At 40.7% G+C, this 27,194-nt stretch overlaps 1 protein-coding gene across 1 annotated transcript in view; it reads left to right on the forward strand.

Moving 5' to 3' along the window:
* Positions 1 to 27,194, forward strand: part of ADAM12 (ADAM metallopeptidase domain 12) — a 749,844-nt gene that overhangs the window by 390,635 nt on the left and 332,015 nt on the right. The gene's annotated exons all lie outside the window — the stretch shown is intronic.

Genomic DNA, 27,194 nt, shown 5'->3' on the forward strand with positions numbered 1-27,194 from the left:
TCAGCTCAGTACAGTGTCTCTGTGTACCGAACCATCTAATGACAGAGCAGTACACAGCGATTAACAGGCAGATCAGTTACTACCATTTGATTAAATAGAATGTCACTGCTAAAACCACTTAGAAAGGGGCCCCTTTTTCAAACTAAAATTAGTCAGATAGTGGTGCTGCCTCTGCTGCTAGAGCTATAAGTAGACCAAGGTAATAGTAAAAGAAAAAAATCAATTAAATGGCCAAATATGTGCTGCCAGTGTACACTTTTCACTAAATTTCTAACAGATTTCACTGACCCCTTAGTGATCAAACTTGAGCAGATTCACCCATCCAGGGGCGGACTGACCATTTGGAAACCCGGGCACTGCCCGAGGGCCCAGGGTCAGTAGGGGGCCCCATGAGATGCCCCTGGTACCTTTTTCATAGGCTTTTTTTGAGTTTGGGCAAGGACACAGGGGCCCCATGATCCCCTATTGCCCGGGGGCCCCATGAGTTGTCAGTCCGCCCCTGCACCCATCCCTAGTTTGCAAGCTCAGTTTCAGTGCTTTGACTTTCTTTGTTGCGTTCTTAGGTAAGACTCATTTTGGTATTTTTTTCTTATCTGTTTTTTTATTGTAGGCTAAAAAAATATTTGAGTCACCTCTGCAAATCAATCCTTTTTTCCTCTCTTCCTTTTGAATAATAAAAGGAAAGCCTCAAAGCAAATCTCTGATGTTTGTGAAGGTTCTGCCTCGAGTTGATGTGTGCAGGGTGCAAATGAATTCAGTCAAAAATTGCTTGTCTCCTGGAATCCTACATTGTGAGGGGTGCATTACATCACCCAGCTGTCCCCTATGGAGCCTTTTTATGTTTCATGTTACTGACGTCCTGGGACTTAGCAGTCTAGCCTCAACCTTCAGGCAAAAACAGCTGGAAAAGACCAGAGTCTGGAGCCACAGCTCAAGATAATATATGTTGTTTTAAAAATTAACTGCACTTTTAAGGGCAGACAATGTTAGCTGCATATGTTATGACTCTCAATATTTGCTTGGTAATAGAAAATTTGCTGTATTGCATTTTTCTGTGTTCTTATCAAGTGTCCAGCAGGCAGATGGCAGGACTGCTCGCTGTTGGCTTTCCTAGAATTCTAGCATGTGTTTTAAGACTTTTATTTGTCCAAACAACCTCAGATATTAAATATCTGTAATGCTTCTTGTGACGTGCATGGGGTGCTCTGAAATGGGAGGTTTGTTTTTCTTACCTTTGGTAGGTTTTGTTTTAGCTACAGATGATTTGCTCACTATTCTGCCTGGCAATACTAGGGTCGTTGGTTTGAATCCCAGCCACAGCACCACCTGCCTGGAGTTTGCATTTTCTCCCTGTGCCTGCGTGGGTTTCGGTTTCCTCTCACATTCCAAAGACATGCTGGGAGGTTATTTGGAACTAATTGGTCTAAATTGGCCCTAGTATGTGTATGTGTGAATGTAAGTTATGGACCTTAGATTGCACGCCCCTTGAGGGTTAGGGATTGATGTGAATGTACAATATATATGTAAAGCGCTGCGTAAATTGACAGCGCTATATAAGTACCTGAAATAAATAGATAAATATTCCTGTATGATATTTAATCTTTTTTATATGATGTTTTGTTCTAGAGGTCTTTAAAAAGAAAAGAAAATGGTGATCTCTTATGGAAAACATAGCATACCTTTTTTATGTTTTTGATATACTGACCGCTCCTGGGGAGGCATGCGGAAAAAGAACAATATATTTATGATATTTTGGAACATGTAGGTGTTAACTTTTTTGTGGTTAGTTACAGTTTACAGTATGTGGAACATGCTGCTGTTTCTTAAGAGTTGCTTTACCCTAAAAAGATAATTTTTGCCCATCTCTGTCCATTTTATTTTCACTCAATTTAAACAAAAACATATCTTGTGTATGGATGTAAGAGTAGCATGATGATGTCAGTGTAGCAATGAAAGCAAACTTGTTCTTCATCCATTCTAGGCAGTGTCATGGTTTTATTGATGGATATGCATGACAGACCATATGGCAATATAAACAATAAAATGTAAAGTGTTCACTTCACAGTGGCGCTATGATAAATAAACATAAAAAATGTGCAGCTCTTATAAACACAGCCACGTCGCAACGCGTTTCTTCACTTCCAACTTCGTCACAGGGGATGTTCGCATTTTTTTATATGGCAATATGAGCCATTTATGCCATGCTGCCATTCTACAATGCTGAGCCATCTTTAAAGCTTTAACCAGAAGTCATTGAAACAAAAATGTTCAAGTCAAATTTAGTGTCGGTATGCGTTGGTTAATTTTACAATGACTAACCTGCCCATCTAAATAATGTTTACATTGTGTTTTAAGGGCATATAAGACTTATATTTAGGACACTCTTTAATATATTTGCTGGTAAAGTGTTTTATTACAAGCAAACAAATGGACTAAAATAAAAATACCATGCAAATGTACCTGTCAACATTATTATTATTATTATTATTATTATACAGTATTTATAAAGCGCCAATAGTTCGCTCAGCGCTGTACATTACAAAGGGGGACAGAACATGTGACAGAACAATACCAATACAATGCAAAACATGAGGGGATTGAGGGCCCTGCTCTTTCGAGCTTACAATCTAGGAGGGAGGGGACAATCTAGGAGGGAGGGGACAATCTAGGAGGGAGGGGACAATTTGACATAGTGTCAAAATAAAACAAACTACCTCATCGAACAGACATCATAGGACATGTACACAGACACAGATCTTGTCACTAAAAGAAAGTCAACTTAATAATTTTCTCCATGTCTATGGTGCAGTAGTCTCAAGGGCAACAATAAAGAGAGCAAGGAGAGGACAGAGTAATTTAAAATGGAATTTTACCCCTAACAGCTTGATAAAAAACAATGTTCTTTAGCCAGGGACACACATTCCACATTAATAATTATGCTACCGAAATTAGTGTGTGCTGTAAATTGCCTCCAGCATTGTTCCCAATTCTTCTTGCTGGAGGCTGCCATTTTGCTGAAGCCCAGAGCCCCTGAGCAGCTGTAAATCTTTAGGCTCTCAGCAGATCTGCCTCTAGATTTTCAGAAGTGGCAAAAAATAGAGCACAACTGAGCATGTGCAGCGCAGGAAGAGATAGTGTATTACTGGATTTGAAACTGTATAGGCACTTATTTTTAATGTTTTACATAGCTATACCTGTAAAATGGGCCAGCCTGAGGTGATATGGCAAGATCTAATTTTCTGACCAAAATTCCTCTTTAAAATCTCCATAGCAGAGAACCATTTCCTCTCTTTCCATGAGGACTGTGGCATGAGAGAGTGCCAAGACTTCTACGTTGTACTTTTCAGTAAGGTCTGGAGCCCATTAAGGTAACCTCTTCCCCACAGAAGTGTAAGTGTGCCAAAAATGTAAGCGTGCCATTCGTGGCTTCTACTGTTGTACCAAAAATCTCTGTGGCAAAACAGAAGTAAGGCCATACATGATTAGGGACCCAGTCAAAGCTGTGACTGCTTTAACCCTTACTGCTACACCCCTTCTAGTTTTGTAACTCCACAATAAGATGAATAATATGTGCAACCCCTGCTTCCCTACCAGATGTAGTGGTTTTGGCAGCTTTGGACCCTAAGATTGAATTGCACCCATAGTAACTCCACCATTGTGGCAACAAATTTGGTATATAACAGAGGTCTCCAAACTGCGGCCTGGGGGCCAGATGTGGCCATTTGCTTGCTATTTCATCCACTGATACCAACAATGGGGCATAATTCCTCCCACTGACACCAATGAAGAGGCACAATTCCTCCCATTGATGCCAACAAAGGGGAACAATTTCTCACAATGACATTAACAAATGGGCCCAATGGCACCAATGATGGGGCAAAATTCCTCCCAATCATGAAACCAACAATGGGGCTCTATTCCTCTCAATGACACCAACAATGGGGTTCTATTCCTCCCAATGACACCAACAATGGGGCTCTATTCCTCCAAATGACACCAATGCTGGGGCACAATTCTTCCCATTGACACCAAGGATGGGGAACAATTCCTCCCAATGACACCAACAATGGGGCACTATTCCTCCCAGTGACACCAAGGATGGGGCACAATTCCTGCCAATGACACCAGGGATGGGACACTATTCGCCCCAATGAAACCAAGGATGGGGGTCACAGTCTGTCCCCCCTAAAATCTGAAGAATAGTAAACTAGCCCTTTGTTTAGAACGTTTGGAGACCCCTGGTATATATCATACAAGTTTTTCTGGGACAAACTAAAATGGACCTCTTCCTGAAGTCTTTTCTCCAGAATTAATATAAAAAAACAAACTCGTGTTATAGATTTCAAAATCAGAACTGGTGCTGCTGCTCAAGTGTAAACCACTAATTAGTAAGAAATTAAACCATGGCGCTAAACAATACATGTAAACAAAAAAAAAAATTATAACGCGTCCATCAGTGCTTCCACTTCTAAATTAAATATTCCTCAAAGTGTTCTGTGCTCTGTCAGCCATAAAGGGACTTTGTACTCAAAACAAATGTGATCCGTGCCCCCTCTCCTGTATTCACAGTCACCGGACAAGATGGACCCCCTGCTAGCAGCATAAGAGTCATATAAGCGCTCCCTGGTTCCTGAAGACGCCCAGTGAAAGGGGCGAAATGCGTTAGCAAGGACTTCCGGTGACGTCACATCTGGTCCATAGAACACACACAGACCTTGGCATTCTCGGACTGTGGTTTGCATACAGCTGTCTTTTATCTCTTGTTCAAAGCAGAACCTATTTTATTTTATATAAGTGCAATTTTATATACCCTTGGGAATAAAGGTTAATACTACACTATGAAGGTTCCCTCTTCCCATTGATCTTTTTTATTGCCTGAGCTGTCATTCACCGTGTGTCCATTGCCATTGTATTCTAAATAAACGGGAAATGGAGATGAGTATCTGAAGAAGAGTGGAGAGCGGAACAAAGAGGCATACAACATCAAGAAGAGCTTACATGTCTCTTATGCTGTTAGCAGGGGGTCCATCTTGTCTGGTGACAGTGAATACAGGAGAGGGGGCACAGATCACATTTGTTTTGAGCACAAAGTTACTTTATGGATTACAGAGTATGGAGAACTTTATTGAGGAAAATTTAATTTAGAAGTGGAAGCACTATACTGTACAATGTTATATTGGTCACTGATGGACACTTTATAATTATGTATTGTTTACATGCACTGTTTAGCGCTGTGTTTTAATTTCTTACCTTTCCCCATCATGTCTCTATTAAATGTATTATTTATTTGCTTTACAAACTTATGTTGGCCTCACAACCCAACTGGGACTTTATCTTTTGCATAGTCGTATGACGTTCATTCACGCTAAAGTCCAACAACTTGTAATTGTCTAGTATGTGAGGTGGTTGCCTTGTCCTTTAAGGTCAAGTCTGGTTCTGGTTCTTTGCTGGCTCTGTATGGTATAGTTGCATTTATATTGCGGGATGTTGATACTCCTCAAATAATTACATCAGCTGACTGCAAAAATAGAAAGTGTTCATATTGCATATATACATATAGTATCTGAACATTTGGCTGCTATTATTGTCATCTGATATTATATTGGGGATGACATCTAACAAAAAACTGGGGGGTCTAAAAGGAATGCTTATCACGTATACGAATTTAGAGCCGATTTCCTTGGCTTTAATTCTTTTATTCTTAACTCAAAGCGTCACCATGTCTGTACATCAATAATTTATTTGCATTGGAAATGGCAGAATCTATTCTATTCACCGGAAGCAGTGGAATGTTTAGCAATATGTAAGCTTTTAATTCTAATTGTCAAAGAAAAGCTGTTAGTTCAGCTATGTTGCCAAATGGAAGATTGGTTTTGCAAATGAAATATGGGCATCAATAATTTTTTACTTAAAACACAGATGAACACTAACTTCTCTCAAGGCAGAATATGCACTAATTAAGCCCAGACCTTGACAACATATCTGAAAAAATAATTACAACAATCACCATGGATATAGAGAATTCTGGCAAGCTATTTATTGAGGTTGCATCCTCATTTTTCATATAGTTGGAATGGTGCTCCATGATTTTTAGTCATCCTGCTCTTTTAAAGCACGCCAAATGAACTGTTAATTTACACAAAACAAAAAAGCCATTGTAGTATTTTAAAACAATGTTTTATTAACTAAGCAGAATGTTGCATAGCAATTCTTTTTAACCTGTTAAAATTCTGTAATTTTGCTTAAAGTTATACTAAACATACAATGTTTCATGACTAGAGCACCAGAGATAGGTCATCCAAATCCCCCCTTTTTAGCTATACTTAAAGGAAAACATAACACCAATTTTGGAGTAAAATGGCCAACATGGCCTTTTATTAACAAACATTTTAACACACCAACCATTCCTTATAACAGAAACGTACAGAGATGTTGTTGTTGGTCTTCGAAGGCACCCCCCAAAAATGATCTGAAATGCACCTGCGGACAACCATATTACACAAGGCCTCCAGCCGCAACCAACCGGCTCGGAGACAACCATACCGTCCGCAGTGCAGCACCACCACCTTCCAGTTAAACCTTGGTTAACTGGAATGTCCCCAGGCACACCATACCACCGATGGTTCCCACACCATTATCTGTACCTCCAAGATAAGAACCGCCTCCAAAGACCAACAACCGCCCCATGACCGAAATAAACCCCCTTTCCCCCTGAGAGGAACACAATACTCACTAAAATAGGGAGGGCGGGAGGGAAGCTCACTCACCAACGTCCAGCTCTGACTGACGCCCCCCCCCACCAGGATACCCCACCCTAAGGTGCGGCAGAGCCCACCCACACTCTCCCTCTACCAACCAGCACCCCCAGCTATACTTTTCCAAACCCCCTGGCACTTAACCCTTTCTATTCTCCTTCCCACTCTAGGCCTAGCCATGCCTGCCCTGCACTAATTTTCTTTTTTCCTTTCCGCTACGGGCATTTCTTTGCCATTATCCCTTCTATTTATGCATAAAGATCATGCCACTGTATTTAATTTAATATAATAAAAATCGTATTTAATCATTGTTGTTCAGGGGTCACATGACGTTTCCCAGGTCTTCCCTGTCCTCGGGGAATGTTCTGAGGGAGGAGTTTCTAGCACTCTGCTGATGTAGGAATCTGTGTGTCTACACTGTTCAATTGTGTTATGCTATTCACATGACATAAACAAGCTTTCAGAATAGAGAATTAAAATAAATAATTATGAGCAACAAAGTGTTTAAAGCTCCATACAGATCTAGGTTTCAAAGCAAATGTTTAATTTTTTTTGCAATAATATGTAATAGGTGGAGTTTAAGCTTTCACTTTGTTCACACACTAAAGATATCTGGAAGAGGTTCTGTCAGTCATAGGCTTTGTCACACCCCCCCAGTCTGTCTATGCTGTGTATGTGCTGGGACTAACAGGGAGGTGGAGCCTCCATTGATCACCATCTTATGTCCTGTCCTCATAGTGTTTAGCAATATGAGGACATGAAGGAGGAGGGAGGGGGGTCTCATTTACCACTGTGTATACCCCCACGTGTGTCTCTATAGTTACATGGGCTGCACAGATAAGAAAAAGGAGGAAATGAACAGAAGGGATCTGAAACTGGAGCATGCTCAGTAGATGTCAACAGGTGGTCTACACAATCTCAGGCTGCAGCAGGTACACAGACAAGGAGGGAGGGACAGTGAACAGCAGGATCAACCAGGATTTTTGCAGTCTGCAGAAAACAAATGCTCTAGTAGATGAGTAAATATCAGCACAATGTAATATATCATGCATCAACAATTTTTGATGATTTGGGTTAATCTTTTATGAGATTAGGGTTTAACACTTTTTGTCTGTGTATAAAGCAAATTCTTCCCTTATATTAAAACTAAAGGAAACTTAAAACAGTCTTCAGTTTAATCTCTATTGTTCTATTTGTGCAACATGTTCTTTATGGTATAAGATATTGAAACATAATATGCAAGTAAATTTCAAATTGAAGTTGGCGTTCTGCATCATCCATTTGTTCTCTGCTTGAGAGCCTTTTTTTTTACAGAAAAGTGAGTTTTTGCTGACATTCACACCTCTACCATTCTTTAGTGGACTAATGTGCTGCAGCAGCCTAGGCCCAAGAGAAGCTCATTCTTTGGTAACTCAAGTAAAAAATTACATTTGCAGATTTCTTTTGAGAGACTGAATTTCAGCATTTAAAAGATAGAATTTGATCAGAAAGTGATTGTTTCATGTATTTAGTGGACTTAGTGCATCTAATCCCAAGAATGCATTGCAGCTTTTGGGTCCTCATATGTGCTGACTGCATTAGTTTTCTTTTTCAAATTTCTTTTCCTTTACTTTCACCTGGTGATCTGCAGGTAACACTCTTCCTGTTTTAGGGTGACAACACTCACTGACTGGACTTTACCTAAGGAGAAGCAGTTTTGTCACTCTAGGACTTCAGAACCCCTCATCTTCTCCAGTGAAGGAACTTGACAGGCCAATACATTGCTTGAGAAAACACTGCAGAGTGCTGGGGACAACACTGAGCTTTTGTCAGGATTTTTTTCTGCATTTTTCAAACCAATTTGTAACTAAGTACTTTCTTTGGAATATTGAACAGATCAAAGAAGAATTAATAGTTCCTTATTGGGGATTAATACTTCCTGTCCTTACCCCCCTTGACAAGATTAGATTGCCCATTACCCCACCAGGTACTTATTTACCTCCTCTGAAAGAAAGAAAATGGTAGAAATCTAGTACCAGACCTTATCCTCTCCTCCCAAAATAAACACAACACCTTCAAGAAGACCTGGCTTTACTTAACATTTTCAGAGGAGGGTGAGACCCTCATGTTTGAGGATACTTGATTCTGCTGCCCATGTGACTCATCACCAGGGGCGGACTGACAACTCATGGGGACCCCGGGCAATAGGGGATCATGGGGCCCCTGTGTCCTTGCCCAAACTCAAAAAAGCCTATGACAAAGGTACCAGGGGCATCTCATGGGGCCCCCTACTGACCCCGGGCCCTCGGGCAGTGCCGAGTTTCCAAATGGTCAGTCCGCCCCTGCTCATCACCCAAGGTCTTTCCTCCACACCGTCCCAACACCCTCCTTTTTTTTTTTTGTTTTCTCTTCAACACCCTCAGCTCCTCCCTTCCTCCCAAATTCTCTTAAATAGCTTGTTCTTTCCCCATATGTCCTAACCCACATCTCTCTCCAATTCTCCCACATACATATAATTTTTCACCCCCCCTCAACTTGGGACATCCATTTATTAATTTATTCTTAAAACGTCAGTGTTATCTTTGGTTGTATCTCTACACTCTGAATAATGTCCCCAAGGTGAGAATGGGACGTTGCTCTGGCAGTGCAGGGTTATTCATTAAAGTCCATGGGAGCCAACCTGGAGTTTTGCAAACCTGTATGTAGACATCATGGGAGGCGACACAATGAGAAAATCAGATGAAAAACTTTCGGAGCGATCGTCCAATAATCTGATCGTTAGTACACAGCTTTTGAGAGCCAATCATGACAATTCGTGCAAAATTATTCAAAGCATGAAAAGTTTTTTCACACGATACCAGAACTAACGATTTTTGTTTACTCAGTAAAGTATTAGTCTGGAAAAAAAAGACAGTGACCAAGACCACGCATGCTCAGAAACAAAAGAATACATTACAATACAATACATTATATCACTTCTGAAGTTGAGTTCTGTTGTACGAAAATTTTCGTAACTTTAATAACATCTTCATTTTCAATATGAGACTTGCATGCAAAAAAAAAAAAAAACAGACGATCATTCGTCCGATATTCTCATTGTGTGTATGAGGCTTTAGCCTAGTTGAAGGGGTCGGGCTTATCAATGCAGTTAACTTGTCCTTTAAAGTTAATCTGGATCATGGTTTATTTTGTCTCAAGGTTTGGATCAGGAATATTAGTGTGTAGTTATATAGTTTGTTAGAGTTCCATTTATGAAATGTGCGTTTTGCATTGCCATGCTGTGTATGCTCCATACTTGGCACACAGTCGAAATTTTGTTCAGAGAAAACACATATTTAATACAGGTACTTATACATAGCACTGTGATATAGTGTATTTTGAGCATTTACCCTATAACAAATACATCAACAAAGTTCAGCTTTGCCTTCAATGAAAATTGAGTTAAATAGCTTCTAACTTACAACTGGGAGCTACCTACCCAGTAAACTGGAAAATAAGCTGTCTCCTTCATGTACACACTTCATGGACTCCTATAAGCACATGGATAGCCATATCAATTCACTCAGGAATCTTCCATGTCATGGCTTAAATAGATTTTTAAGCTCTCCTTGCCAAGAATTCAATTACATTAGGCTGGAGATATCAACTCCTCACTATCAACATGCAATTTTCTCTCCCAAGGACCATTATGGTTCGTCTGAACACATCTTGAAGTAGAACATCAGCCAGGCACAAAAAAAGAGAGCACAGTACTAATTAATGAGGGCTTTTCTCTTCCCCGTCCACAATGACAAGTCATGACTTCCTCCCGACAGATACATCATCATTAAGTGGAACTAACTGATCCAATAACTTGTGGACCTAAGGGAGACCTGATTCTGTCAGACTGCTGTGAGAGAAAAAAATACATTAAAACAAATTAGGCCAATTAAATCTGGAGGGACACGTGGGGGAAGTTCAAATGTCAGTGCATTTTGTGTCATTTGTTCTGATAAAATTATACATTGAGGAAAAGAGAAATTGAAAACAGTGAATATTAATTGTGTTTCATTAAGTTGCTGTTTTTTTGGCAGGCGTTTTTTAAAGGTACTGTCTTCTGAAAAGACAACTGTACCAGACACAATTATATTTTTGTTGACTTTCTATTGAGAATAACAGAACTTCTGCAGAGAGCATTTCTACACATTTTAATATACAGTTTGCTGAATCTAAGTGTTGAAGATCTATACACTGGTGGAAAAAAAACAGCAATGCATATAAAACGATTTAAGAAGATTTCAGAACTAGAGGCCACTTCAAAGTACAGTGGGGTATCATTGTTTTTTAACCACTTGACCTCCAAAAGGTACTCCCTTCATGGCTGGAACATATTTTACTAGTCAGTATTTTGCTACTTTAACTGGCATTTGCACGGTCATGCAACACTGTGCGCAAATGAAATTTAGCTAATTCTTTTCATACAAATAGAGATTTCTTTTGGTGGTATTTGATCACCATTGTTATTTTTGGTTAATTATATTAACAAAAAAGACCAAAACTTTGGAAAAAAACAATATTTTCTACTTTCTGTTATAAAACATCTAATAACAAAATAAAAAAATAAAATTTCTGCATACATTAAAGCCAGTCATGTGCAGTTTCATGTATGGGCAGGCTAAATGTACCCAGGTGATTGATCAATCAACTTGGGTACAACCAGACTGACAGATTTTTAATGTGATTATCGCTAGCAACTGTCATAGCTGCTAACAATAATCACTGTTTTCTCACGGTGGGGGGGGAGGGGGGCATCCCCTTCGGGAGAAGACAGTGATTATTGCCAGGGGACACAATGGTTTGGCAGAAGGGATTCTCCTGTCAACACTATCAACCCATGGTTACAGAAAAGAAATTCTCCCAGCACCGTCTGTGGCCAGCTTTAGGCCAAATTGTATTCTGTTACATGTCTTTGATGGAAATCCCAATAAGTGTATATTAATTGGTTTGTGCGTACATTATAGCGTCTACAAACTATGGTATATATACTGGATTTTATGCAGCTATGACAGCGACAGCGCAATTTGGCATTAGGTGACGCTGGCTGGGATGTATGCTGACACTGACATCAATAGTGACACTAATACAGTGATCAGTGCTAATACTGTACACTGTCACTGGACTAATGATACTGGCTGGGAAGGAGTTAACATCTAGGGGAAATCAGGGGGTTAATTCTGTGCCTAACAATGTGTAATGTGTGTGCTGCTTTTACTGTACATATGGCTGTTTTTTCTCCCTGCTTTGCTTTGCGGGGAGAAAAAACTGCCAGATCACTGTTCCCTGTACACAGTGCTCTATGTACCCTCTAACAGGACTCCCCTCTCCGTGTCACTGAATATATTGATCGTCGATAACTTTTTGTGCATATTTTGTGATTAAACTTCACATACTATACCCACATGCTTTGTGTCTCTCTTTTCCCAGAATGTTTAGAGCAGAGTTTCTCAACCAGGGTTCCTCCAGAGGTTGCTAGGGATTCTGTAAGGGGATAATTCTTCACAATGACCACAAGTGTAAGGAATGTTCTTCCTACTGACCACCAGACTAATGCAACATGAGCTGTAAATATAGTATTTTTAGCAAGGGTTCCCTGAGACTGGAAAGTTATTTCAAGGGTTCCTCTGTGTTGAACAGGTTGAGGAAGGCTGGTTTAGAGGAATGTGCTTATTGTATTTTTAATGTCTAAAATATTTTTTTCTGGTTAGGAATTTATCTCAGTAAAGCAGTTTTGAGTGTTCCCGTTAGCGGCTAAAAGCTATTCATATCTTGCTGCCTGTGCAGAGTTATTTCTTCTCCAAATCTATGTCCTAATCTATTATGTATGAACAGTGTAAGACATGAGGTGTAGATGAAGAGGCAAAGCAATGGGAGGAAAGTAGCAAAGCCAAATAGATTTCCGGCTTAGGCCGCCAAGATGAATCATAAATGATGTGCAAGCCCGCTCCGCAATCCCTACGCCTCTGTCATGATCCCCAATGCGCTCTGTAACTAATAACTCCTCTTATGGGCTCGAGACGCTTCAGTCGTTTAGAAGTAATTTAGTCATCTGTACTCAAGGGTGGCCAGTATCTATTTAGTCATACTCCAGAAATGAAAATGCAAACAGAAAGCCACATGCCTGACATCTGCATTTTACTAGATGTGGCTCAATTATGCATATTTTCTTTCATTTACAGAGTGGATTAAACATATTCATTTGTTTGTGTTTTTATTTCCTTTTTATTGCATTTTGTCTGTTTTTTCTTGTCTGTGTTTTTTTAGATGTGACCAAAATGTTCTTTTTTCTCCAGTTGGCACTTACAAGTACAGATGGAGAAAACGTTGACTTAATAATTTTTGCATATACTGTATATAAGCTAGTTTATAGCGTTATGCCATGACATTTTAAAACCATGTTAAAAGTAAACTATTGTAAAAAGTGTAATGGAGGTCAAATCTTATGGACTAAGGGCCTGAATCAGACCTCTATAATGTTTATTTTGTTCTGGAGCATTTGTTTCAAATACATACTGGGTGGAATTCAGAGGGCAATTAGAGAGCAAATCAATACATTTATTTATTTATTTTTGGTGGAGTTTAGCTGGTTTGATGTCTGGATGTGTTTGGGACCCCAGCATGGACTTTTCTACCTTAAAGTGGAACTTTTGTCAGAAAAGTTCTGCTAAAGCAATTCAGGCTGGCTCCTTTTGCAGATATAGCTATGTAAAACATTAAAAATACGTGCTTTCACTATACTTTTTAACCTCTGTTTAACTGTACTGTTTAACCTCTTCACACCGTCAGTACACAAATGTGCGCCCTCCCGGCATCTGGGACTAGACGCCGTGCGCCCGCACATTTGTGTGCAATCAACAAAAAACATATGTGCTGAGCGCGCGCACCCTGCGCGCTCCCAGCACACATGTCCGGTACTCACGGAAAGGTCCCGGTCTGATCTTTCGCTCGGGACCTTTCCCGATCATGTGACCGCCGTGATGACGCGTCACAGCGGTCACATGATCCCTAAACCCCGCCCATCCCGTCCCGCCTCCCGGCTTCTGAAACTCTTAAAGGGCCGGGAGGCGCCGGCGGGAAGGGGTTAACATCCAGTAATACACTGTCTCACCCTTCTCTGCACATGCTCAGTTGCTCTATATTTTTCCAGGACGGTGCTGAAAATGTAGAGGCCACTTTTTTGACAGCCTAAAGATTTAATGCTGATCAGGGGTTCTGGGCTTCGGCAAGAAGAAACAGGTGCAAGGCAATTTACAGCACAGACTAATTTTGGTAACATATTTATTAATGTGGACAGTATGTTCCTTGTTAAAGGACATTATTTTTCAATCAAGTTGTTATGGGTTTCACTTTAACCAACCTTCCCATTCTCCCAAATCTAAGTGCTCATACAGCATTTTCCATAAAAAAAACTGCTTAAGTGTGCTGTGTGAGTGATGACATTTTCAGTAGGTAGAATAGGTGAACAGACATGGAAATTTTGCTACAGAGATCTGGTTATACCAGCTTTCCAGAGAGATCTAACAAGCTGTGGGTTAATTCACGCTGCTTGCATCTGCCCAAAACTGAGTTATCAGTTATAGGTTTATTTACCCTTTAAGAAAACAAATCTTTAAAGTGTCATTTTCCTATGTCCATAGAAGGCTAAGGTAAGAGGACCATTAACCTCCCTAGCAGCAAATATTCAGCTGCCAGGACCAGGAATGAGCTCAGGTAGGTTTGGACACGAGTTCAAATCTATCTGTCCTCAACCCTAGCCAGAACCAGAGAAAGAAAGACCTATGTAAATCCTGAACCAAATTGTTGGTGCCTACACAGGGCTCATTTTGTGCCCCTCATGTCGCAGAAAAATCCAGTGGGCTGAAGTAATACTATTAAAAGTAGTTCATGCACCACTTTTAAAAAACACGCTGCAACCGGATCGCATGGTACTGTGGTACCATACAATCTGGTACAGTCAAACATACTGCGTTTGGGGTATTGCTAGGAATTCATTGACAGCTACAGCAGATCACACACCGAGTGCATGAACAAGCCATTTGTTTGCTTGCTCATTCTGGGTTAGTTACACTAAGAATTAAAGCAAGTGTGTCAGTATGACAGCCAGACAACTAGCATATCAGAAGGAGAGGATGTCAATTGAAGCCCCATATTTCCCTCATAGTAGGTTTCTTTAATTATTTTTTTACTTAATAGCTTGTTTCAAAAAATGTCTGCTGCTAAAACTTAATAAATTATAATTTGAAGGTTGCTTTGACAATCGTATGTAGCGATACCCCCAAAGGGGCTGCTTAAGTTTGTTCACTCTGCCACTCCACCCCAAGAACTGTCTCAGCCCCAACTGACACACCTGGCAATAGTGTAAGTGCAAGGACCAATGAAAAGCACACACTTTATAATAAAACACAGAGATCAGCTTTACTGTAAGACCTCTATGGGAAGTAATAAACATTAACAACAGGTATACGTTAGGTGAATCAAGAGAACAACAAATACTGTGACTGAAAGCAATATAGCTCACTTTTACACTCAGGCTGCTTTCAGGGGATTCCAACCGTGAATAACCCCAAGAACAGAGGCAAGCACTTAAATGGCAACCTCAAAGTGGATTTAACTCCTCTATATAAATTCGGCTCTATGATGTCCAAGCAGGAGGAGAGCAGAAGAATGACTCTCTGTTGTGTCAGACTTCTCCCTTCTAACCCCTGACACCACAAGCTCAGTACGCAAACACTGTACCCAAATGATGCTTAATAGCTGCTTTCCAAGGTAAAGCTATTCCTCACACACCATGCAATATAGAGGCCTGAATACGCATGCGCGTGCCCGTATGGCACCAGTAACTTCAGTCTCTTGGTAACAGGATGAATCCTGGGATCTTCAGCGAAACACTTTCGTTGGTGCACTTAAACTCCTATGGTAAAGTATAATTGTAATCCCGTGGCAGTATTTGTATAGTAAAGCAAATACTGTATCTGTTTAGCAGGGCCATCCACACAACCCAGTGCCTGGTGAGTATGGGCGAAGTATAATGTCTCTGTATGTGTGTAGTGTTCCTGTCATCTGGCAGTGGGAAAAATCCCTCTCACCAGATCCTGTGACTAAAGCCCAAACAATCATCCTGGAAATGACAGGCTCTGGTAACCTCACGACGAGCACTTCACACTGTCAGTGTAGGCACTGTACTGTAGGCCACTTCTCTCAGTTTGGATGTTCCCCCGACTGATGCAGATAAGTAAACATGCAGTGAACTGACCATAAGCACTTCTTTGCCACATGCAGACTGCCTCCTTGCCACATGCAGACTGCCTCCTTGCCACATGCAGACTGCCTCCTTGCCACATGCAGACTGCCTCCCCTCAGGAAAAACAAGATGGAGTCCTTCACTCTGCTCTCACTAAGCATGATGGCATTTGTAGTTCTATTTCTATATAAGCCTATCAGGCCTATATCACTGCATATTCCACAATGCTTTGCAGCTGCACCTCCTGCTTGAGAAAGTCCCTGTCATTGGCTCCTTTAATTGCTCTTCTGATTGGCTCTCTCTCTATTACAGTCTGAGAGGAGAATGGGGGGGGGGCACTAAAATCCCTCACTGCCTTGTGTATGTCCAGTGCAAGGGTGAGATTTCAGGGGAGATGCAAGTCACCAGGTTACAGCAGTCACAGATAGGATGAATTTCCTCTGCTACACGTATGAGAGGTGGGGGATGTGTATGGGGGGGGGGGGGGGAATGATCTTTCAAGTGTTGAAGTGTTGATATTTTAGGAGATCTTTCCATGTATTGCCAGCTTTATGGTCTCTACATGTAATATGTTGATTTGGTCAGTTGATAACCTTGCATAGTCAAATCCAAAATCATATCTATACTAACGACACCCAAATTTGTCTGTTCACTCCTCAGTCGAACCCTGCAGTCTCCTTGAACATCACCTATTTACTGACATGTCAGTATGAATCTTAAAGCACTTTCTAAACCTTAAAGCAGGCTCCACTAAAAAAAATAAGTCAGCAGCTGCAAATACTGTAGCTGCTGGCTTTTAATATAAGGACACTTACCTGTCGAGGGATCCTTGTCCTCACCCAAGCCAATTCTTCAATTGGCTTCAGGTGCAGGTGCCAGCATCTTAAGTAAGGGAAACTGGCAGTGAAGCCTTGCAACGTTTCGGTGAATTTCCGCTTTAATCATTCAGAACCTTGGCTCATAATACTTTTCCCCCCTCCTTGCCCCCTCCCCAGACTTTTAAATATGGATTAACAGCACATCTATACTTTCCTGTCCTCATATCAGAGTGCTAGGTGTATTCCAACCCTTCGTATCAGTCCCACATGCAATCGCTATCCAGATATTGCCACCTCACCTTTGTAATATTTCCAACACATGTCCCTTGACAGCACAAAGCTATTAATTAACTGACTTGTTATAGTTTTGTCCTGACTACTGCAACTCCCTCCTCATTGGTCTACCTTTACACAAGTAATACCCTCTTCAATCTAGCATGAATGCTGCTGATGACCCATCCACCTAACCATCCATTCAATGTTTACCACCCTTCTCTTCCAGTCTCTCCATTGACTTCTGGTCGCCCAACGAATACACTTTAAAATAGTAACATCAGCTTACAAAGCCATTTACAACTTTGCCCCCAGCTACATCAAACTTTTACCATAATATCAACAAAACAGTCCAGTTTGTTCCTCCTGCTCTCAAGTTCCCTCATCAGATGAGAAAGAGTTAGACTTTTTTAGTTTTTTTATTACGGTCTTCATCTTCCTGTCCCGATAATGTCCATGCCACCCATTTCCTGTGTGGTGGCTACTCAGGCAGGAAGTCAGGGGAAATCTCCACATTTGGTTTAACAGACAGGAAATTAAAACCTGATAGAAATTGTAACTCTTCCTTATCTTCATTTTTTTTTTTTTTAAATCTGGCTGGAGTTGGGCTTTAAACTGTATATAATTTAGCATATTTATACTGTCCAGGCTTCTTCTTTTCACCAAATATAATTCCATTTAGTCTTCAATGACCTTGTGCTTTTGCTTCCCTCCCCTTTCCTATATGACAAAATGGGAATGGTGGCTGGGCTCTGGCTCATCCTCTGAGGATTGGCAAGATATACAACTACATACAATACTGTATGAACGCGACCTTCAGTTTTACCTACCTTTTTAATGAAATATTATTTTGCTTTAACTTTTTTCTTCCTTCAGAGTAAAAGTCAATCTAGCGATTTCCAGCTCCTCATTTCCCTTTTTCTTTTACTTATAACTCTCTTTATTTGCAGCACATTGCCACTTGTTAGCACTCCATCCTGTATTTATTACTGCCATTGCCTTTGTTTGAGGCAGTATTCCATCATTTGTGTTCACAGAACACGGCATTTGTCCTTACTTATTGATACACCCTTGTGTTCCATATTTACCAAATGCGAGTCACTATGGGGTTGATTTAATAAAACTGGAGAGTACAAAATATGGTGCAGCTCTGCATAGAAACAAATCAGCTTCCAGGTTTTCTTTTTTGTCAATGCTTACTTGAACAAACTAAAGTTAGAAGCTGATTGGCTATCATACACAGTTGAACCACATTTTGCATTCTCTAGTTTTAGTAAATCAACCCCTATGTGTGCTTATGATCTTTTCTCGAACACACGCTCACTTTTCCAAAGTCAACTTATAGGTCAGCCTATATTTAGAACAATAAAAAAGTGCACTGTCCCTTTTAAATTATAAATGTACACATAATTGAGCGATCAGTGCAAAAAACCTGTGAAAAAATTACATAATTCACACAATATAAATCACCCCAATGAAGACATCCAATACAAAAAATTTATATGCATAAATATTCCAAAAGTGGTCTGTGCTTGTAAACTTCACATAAAATGCTTCTGTGCTCAAAAGCGCTCCTTGAAAAAAAAAAGGGGGGGGGGGGGGCTTCTTACCAAACAAAAATTATTTCAAGTTGTAGAGATCAAAAGCGCCTAAAAGAACTCCGGGATAGGCAAAATTAAAAAAAAAATCACCCATTAGTATACCCAAGTCTAATTGAATTTTCATTACTATCTCTTTTCATTACTATCAAAAGATAACAGCCTTTGCTCTGCCCATGAGGAGGGGTAACAGGAGGGATTGCATTATATCTTCTCCTCCCCCTCTGCAGTAAGATTACTGTTCCCATCAACCACAGGGAATTGCATTGAATGTGGGCAGGTACACTAGGCCTGTACATGTTGAATGTGTCTTAGAGTCTCAGTCCGCCCTCCACTGCCAGTGGGGCTAAATTACATCACTGCTTCCTGGAGAAAGAACTACAGAAGGGATGTGCCAAGACCAGTGGCTGGGGAAATAGGAGGCATAACTGCCACTAGTCTTACAAACAGGAAACCAAAGAGAATTAATGGTTTGATTTGAAAATGAATAGACTATTTCACAGCAACTTCTGAGTGAACCAGAAGATGGATGACCTATTTATTGAAGGTTGGAAATCAGCAACAAGGACATGTAAAGAGGATTTTGTCCGGAGGTCTGCCTTAAATCCAAAATCCAGGCCGGCACTCACACTGTCAGACCTCCAAACGATTGCAAGAGCTCATCAATGGAGTGTATGGACAAATCAAGTATCAACCTTAGCCTCAAATGATTTGTCCATACACTCCATGACGGGACTCACGGTCACTACTGACTGAGAGCTAAAATGACCTCTGGTTTAGGCATGCTCTTGCTTGGCAGAATGTATTTTGTTTTTTCTTTAAATTATCTTTAAAGCAAGTTTGTGGTATTTTAACGTTTGTTTTACCAAATCATATTTTGGCATGAGGGGAACATGATTGGGTCATGAACACAGAACAACTGTATATTGAACAAATCTATTTACAAACTCTTTTAATCAAGCTTTGGTTGCCCAAAAATGTTCAGTATTCTAAATACTTTTTTTTTGTTCTAAGCTGCAAAATATGACCAAAACACACATTTTATTCAGATGTAAAACGATTGCTCTGTCCTACAGAACATAAAGAAATGTCTCGGATCTGCATTTAATGAGGATGACTGTGCCCACTAGAAACACAAACAAGCTGCAGAACCCTTTTTAGTAAATGTATCTGTATTGTTGTATGTACATTACCTTCTAATGCAGAATTAAAGTATTTTTTGTTTTGGGTAGAGTAGGAAAGGACTAGAACACCTGTCAGTTTCTTAGTTTTTTTGTTGTCTGTGTCCCTACAGGGGATATTCACTTTGTGTCCCCACAGGAAGTATTCACCCTATTTGTCATGGACAGAATGTGGCAAAAATTGTATAATTTTGAGTTGTCACCAAAACAGAAATTCTGTGCAACTCTTCTTATGGGGACACTTGGGAATTGATGTACAAAAGGCAAATAGACTGTGCACTATTCAAGTGCAGCTTCAAGGAAATTTTCTGCAGAGCTTAGTAAAGAAGGGGTTGATTTGCTGACTTCTATCATCCAATCATCTATCATCCCTTGTGCCACTAGGTAGAAGTGCTAACCACTTAGCCACTGTGCTGCCCCCACAGAGAGCAAGTGATTTTCTCTACAACATGTTGGCAGGGGACAGGCTTGTCTACTCAGATGGTGTCTTCTTTCTGAAGAAAGTGAACATTTGATTTTGTTTTGGTCTTTGCAATTTGTATAGAAAATGTATACAAACTTAAATTTGAGCAATTTGCCTTTTAAATTGCCCAGGATTTATAAAGAAAAAGGTCTAAATAAAAAATTGGCCATATCAACTAGCAAGTTGTTCTTCAAGGCATGTTACATATATAGGTAAATACCAATAAGTGGAGTCTGTATATTTGTTATATTCATTTCAGTACAACATAACATATGGATAATTTGCTCATTGTATTCAGCATCACATAGTTGCATCTGTCACCAATAAGGAAGTATTTCAAGTTTCTCCAAATTTGTTTTGAGCAATATAAAGAGCTACAATTCATAGTAGTCAGAAAGAGAAAATAAAAATGGGGAGACAAAATAGAATATAGAATAATTGATCACTTTGGCCAAATAATCCACTCCTGTCGACTCTTGCTTATTAAAACTGATGTTCAACTTTCCTTTCACTTTAAATAGTTTATTAGGGCCAAGCTGGCCAAAACAAACTATTTCCTACATGAACGTGTGCAAGCTGGGTACACTATAAATGCAGTATGTAGCCTCAGCTACATACAATAATCAGCTCTGTGTTCTGGGTGTGAGATGAAACCTTCCTGCCTCACATCCAGAAAACAGAGTCAGGCAGAGACGTGCTCAGTTATTCATGGGCAGATTTGTATTCTATCAATGAATACAAGGCTTCCTCTAACTAGCCAAGTCAGAGATCTGACATCATAAGCCCCCTCTCTGATTCAGGCAGTCAGAGGAAGCTTGCTACAATACAAAGAACTTAAAGCAGAGCTCCAGTCAAACCGCAAAAAAAAAAATCAAAGTCAGCAGCTACAAAAACAGCCACTCACCTGTCCTAGGTTTTACGCTCTCCCGTGCCGGCATCTTCAGTGTGGGCATCCAGCTGTGATAGCTTGCGGCTTCACAGCTGGGTGCACACTGCACATGCGTGAGTAGCACTGTGCCTTGTGAATGGTCCCGTACTCTTCTGGGGTCTATCACGTGTCCCAGAAGACTATGGGGCGATCACAGTGGAAGTGGGAGCAGATACCTGTCAAAATCAGGTACCCACTACCCTCCCCTCCCCAAAGGTGTCAATTCCTCACAGGGAGCAGGGGACCAGTACATATAGCAGAGCTTCCTCTTTTGGGTGGAGCACCGCTTTAAGGTAGAGGATGTAGATATTACAACCGTGGATTACAAACCTTGTCAAACTCTATTTTTCCCTCTTGTAGTATGCTTACTATTTTCTCTTTGAGCATGATCCAAATGATCTGGTCTTCCATGACAGTTACATTGCCCACAGGGGTTCTCCATGCCTTCGCTATTGATTTTTTCACTGCCAGAAACATATAAAAGATATGTTTCTGAGTATCACACCTTTTGTTTTAGTGCACCCGGAAGCTGATTTACACTGAAAGTCCAGTTGAATCTGTAGTAGATTTATTCCAGACAAATGATGGCTGACTGTATATAGCTGGCATCTAAGTCTAAAAGTCTGTGTTTTCATAGGGCAAGTACTTCATCTCCACCATGCATGTCAGTGTACACCGATCAGTCATAACATTATGATCGCTGACAAGTAAATTGAATAACATTGATTATCTCTTTACATCTGACAGTGGATGGGATACATAAGGCAGCAAGTGAACATGTTGTTCCTGAAGGTGACATGTTGAAAGCAGAAAAAAATGGGAAAGCATATGGATTTGAGCAACTTTGATAAGGGCCAAAGATACTGGGTCAAAGCATCTCCAAAACTGCAGTTCTTGTGGGATGTTCTCAGTCTGCAGTGGTCAGGACCTTTCAAAAGTGGTCCAAGGAAAGAAGAACCAGTGACAGGGTCATGGGTGGCCAAGGCACACTGATGAATGTGATGAACGTGGGCAACTGAGGCTGGCCTGTATAGGCCGAATAGAAGAGCTGCTGTAGCTCAAATTTCTGAGCCATGTCCATCGCCAAAAGTGCCTACACTGGGTCTGTGAGCATCAGAACTGTCCCACAGAGCAATGGAAGGTGGTATGTCTGAGGTGCTGACTTGGCCTCCAAATTAGCCCGATCTCAATTCAATTGAGCATCTGTGGGATGTGCTGAAAAACAAGCCCGATCCATGGAAGCTCCACCTCACAACTTACAGGACTTAAAGTATCTGCTATTGACTGCTTGGGTGGCAGATACCACAATATACCTTCAGAGGTCTAGTGGAGTCAATGGCTCAACAGTTCAGGGCTGTTTTGGCAACAATAGGGGGACCTACTCAATGTTAGGTAGTCATGTTATGGTGGGTGGTTATAATGTTACGGCTGATCAGTGTATAGGCTAAGCACTATTGATAGTAGACTAAATAAATTCATTTACATTAGGGTAACTATAGACAAAAAAGAGAATACAGCCTATGTGTATTTTATTATTATTTTTGGACATCTATAATTTTGGTGGACTGATCATTCTTCCAGTCAAAATAGGATACATTTAATTGAACATATTCTGTTAGGTTGGCCATACATAGTACATTTACATGTTCAATTTCCTTTATATTTACCTTCAATTATGTAGTGGCCTGCCTGACTGCATACAAATTGAATGTTTTTAGATATGATCTCATACTATATGATTTTGGTGAAACTAAAGGAAAATTGTAGAAGAAAATTGTATAATGTATGGGAGCCTTAGAAAGTAAAAATGTTGGTTGAATGCTGTCCCTTCTTATGGATCATACTGACAGAGAAAATGGCAAACTAATTACATAAACTATTAAAGTCATTACATAAACCTCAAATTTCCCCTGCCTTAAAAAAAATACAGAAATTGTATTACTTTTTTTGTTTAAACTTTGATAGCAAAAGCTCATTCGGCCAAGCTCCATTGTGAGCAGTGAATAAAGTTGCCAAATGTAATGACAGCTCAGCTTAAGGCTGGAGACAGGTTTGCATTATTCAGCCGTGGAGTGGATTGCTTTAGAAATTTGATCTGTCACACTTTATTTAAAATTAAACCTAATTTTGGTGATTGTGAGGAATATGCTCTGCTCCTCATACCTAATGGAAATATTTGATCTTTTCCAAAGGGCTAAATACAGTTGGATATGCCCAGGTAAAAGGAATTCATTTTAAAGCGTAATGAAACATAATTATCTATGTAAAGTGAATCTCTGCCCTCATGGAAAAGTATAACCACACTAAGTTTAACCATAACAGTAATTCTACTTTATTTCCAAATATTGCATTGATCAAGGCCAAACAAGCCTGAAACTGTTGTGTGCCATTTAGGATAAATTCTTCTATGATATTTGGCAATATCTCTGGATAATCTGGTGGTTCTGGATCCAAAGTTGGGCAGGGGAGCAAAAGCAATATTACGCAAGGCTCCTCCCTCTATCTATAAAGTAAGCCCGCAGGCTCCCTCTAACTGCAACACATTACCAAGCCTTCAGCCAGTGGCCTACAGTAATACAAGTCACCCTTAGGTCAGAATGTTTAGACAATTTCTGGCCCAACACAGACTTCCATTGCTGCCACATGTGCATGGCTTGCAGGCAGGTTTGAAACCCAACTACAGTGCCTCCCGATCCATATTCTTCATGACTTCTCTTCATGCCTGGGGCACACTTTCTTGCAGGTCCCCTTCATTCCCCACGTGGTTTCAGGTTAAGGCACAGCAGGTCCAACTGTACACCCATGGTCATTGGTGGGTTCAAGTCACCTGGCTTGTGTCCAATTGAGGGGTCACTTCCTCTGCCGTGGAGGGGGAACATCTTATTTCAGCCACCACAAGTTCCTAAGAAGATCAGGTTTGCACTAATTACTGAGTTACACATCCACTCCATTGTCACATTGAATAGCATTGCATATTTTGAGTTTACTTTTCCATCACCTGATTTCCTGCAGACATCACACCCACTTCACATGCTAAGACTTTAATGCACACACTCGGAGGCTTTTCTCACTTACAGTATGCTTTATCTGGAAATTAACGTTAGTTGCAAACACATGGCACATCAATTAGTAGGTACAGTCCCAAAGACATGGCTCTACTGGGTTTTAAACATGTGGCAGTATTATAGTCCTGCAATTTGACACAGGGTCCAATTGTAAGGGAAATTAGTTTTCATGAAAATGGTAGGAATTTTCCTAAGCATATGGAAAAGTGCTGGCTACATACTTGTAAAACGCTTACAATTCTGTTCCCATTGTAGGTGTAACATAAGGGGTGTAACTTTTTAAATAAGAGCTCCTGTCCCACTTTTCCAACTACATACCTGTAGCCCCCACGCTTTCCCTAAAGGGTAAAGCATACATGTGCATCTTCCCAACACTACATCCTGTTTTTCCCCTTCCTCTCAAGTCCAATGCAGAAAATCATTCCAGAACAGTAGGGGTGCAGCCCTGCTCCCTGCAAGGGGGGACAAAATGCATTCCTCTATGCTGCTTGATGTTGTTGCCCATGTGCTTTCTTCCTATGTGAGGTCTCCCTTTAAAATGGTGGGCATTTAATATAAATATCAAGGCAGCACCAAAATAGCACCCAAATCCCATGGGATTTCAGTGTCAGTCACCAGCACTGACTTCACCAAGATGACCACCCATAACAGGGGAAAACTCCATCCCCAATCAAATGCTGCAGCCTGAAATAGTAACAGTGCCCTTGTCAGGTTTGCTGACATACCACAGCATGTGCCTTACTTACCTATAAACCTGTCACAAGAGAAATACAGGGGCTCTTGTTTCTCACCGCTTTCTGAAAATGCAGCCAATGCCATTTACTGACTGATTTAGTTTGCTCCCCAGAGTTGCTCTTTCATTTTAATTATTGGCGGTTATACAGAATGTGCATTACATGGCCTCAGCTGGCCGCTGTCATAACCTGTGATGAAAGTATAATGTTACGATATGTGTTTAAACAGCTTTATTCTAAGTATGTACAGATGATGGTTCTTCCACATGCAGTGTCAAAGATCCTGTTGTTATAAAAGTATGTCTTTGACTGGGAGGAGATGGAACTGCAAGCCCAGGAATACTTCATATCTTCTTAACTTACTTCCATCATTAACAGCAGTCATCAGATAACAAGCTGGGGTCACCTTCGCTGAAAATGTATATAGTTTTCTGCTCTGGGGAGGATACAGGGTGGAGGATGAGGTATATCCCAGTTGTGGGAATTGATGAATGAAGCAGGAATTTCTGTGTGGCTACAGAATTACATCTGTGTCAAACATAAATAGTTACCTGCAGCGGAGAAATGGCCTCTGATGGTTTTAATACAAACAGTCAATGTTGGTATAAATTAATCAGAGCCTGAAGACAATAGCAAGCAGGATCGGCAGAATCGGATAAGCTTACCTACACTTCCCATTTTCGCTGTGTTTAGAATATATGTTTGCGGTTGTACAGCAGGGCTCTCCCTAAGTGCTGCTGCCTTTCTGGTAGAGATGGGGCTGTATTTGTCTAGTCAGGGGTTGGAAGGCTCAAGGAGCTCCCTTGGAGGTGGCACCCCAGGATTACCAGAAAAACTCTATGGGTTTGGCACCCCACTGAGTTTCACTGGAATTTGGTCGTGTCTTTCACTGCTTTTTGTGAACTTGTTCCTTGGGCATGCCCTTTGGCTAGTTCAGAGCAATTTTTATAAGGTTTGAAGGCCTGTCTTGTGTATGCACTTGGCACTCTTTTTTTTTTTTTCACTTATTTATTGCATGAGCATTTTCACTGCATTTGTGTTTTTGCTTTTTTAGGCCCCTTTCACATGGATGTTCCAATTATGTCCACCTGCCCATTTTATTCTCCTCTGTGGAGCCTTGGCTGTAAATGGACATGTGTCCGTTTACACCCACCAATCCGATCCGATCGGCCAATAAGAGATGGATGGAGATCTTTTACCCTTCCGTTTGTCGGATTGTATAGCAGTCGGATGGAAACAAACAGGAGGTCCGTTTCCATCTGACCTCCTATAGAGGACATCGAACTGTGTCAGTGTTTGCTCTGCATAAGAGGAGCGGACATGGACCTGTCATCCGCTCGCTTAGCGAGGATCGGTAGAGAGATCCCCCGCTGAGCAAGGGGATCTGCTGATGGGTCTGCCCTGTGTGAAATGGGGCTTTTTCTCACAATTATGGAGGCTACTTACATCATTGTGGAGCCCCTGTAATGGAGCCCCAGAGAGCAGGAAAATCCAATAGGGGTTATAATTCTTTCCCATTCTCTCCAAAACTAGATAAAGCATTTTTGGCTTGACATGCACTTTAAGATTTGCCTTAGACATCAGAGGATAGTTAGATGTTCAGACAAAGTATGAAGGTGTCTTTAGATCTAGCTTCAATTATACACTTGAATGTTTGGGTTGCTGCAGTATTCCCAAGTATTTACTGTCTTTGTGGAATATTTGATATGAAAATGGCTCTATTTAGTGTTGCAAGGACTGGCCTATGCAGCATATACTTACCTTCCCCTCACTCCATCGTCACTGTTCAGACAGCTGGTGCAAAGAGAGGAAGGCCTGTTTAATTGGTGACTTTGAGCTTATGTGGGGCTGAAGACTCTTTCCTCCTCCATGTGAAAATACTGGGCAAATCACTATTTACTACTGTTTACAAATGGGAGGGTAACAGGTCACATGTTACCCGATAGTAGGTATTTCTTTTCACTGCTGGTGGACCAAATGAATTGGCAGAGGAGAAAAGGTAGCTGAGTATCTGCTGCTGGGAAGGGGAGTTGTTAAAGCGGAACTTTACCCATAACAACTTGACAAAAAAAAAAGTTCTTTATCAAGGATCATACATTCCACATGAATACGTTTGTTACCAA

This window comes from Staurois parvus, unplaced genomic scaffold (assembly GCF_062004578.1).
Source record: "Staurois parvus isolate SC_StPar_1 unplaced genomic scaffold, SC_StPar_1.0 ptg000009l, whole genome shotgun sequence".
NCBI lineage: Eukaryota > Metazoa > Chordata > Amphibia > Anura > Ranidae > Staurois > Staurois parvus.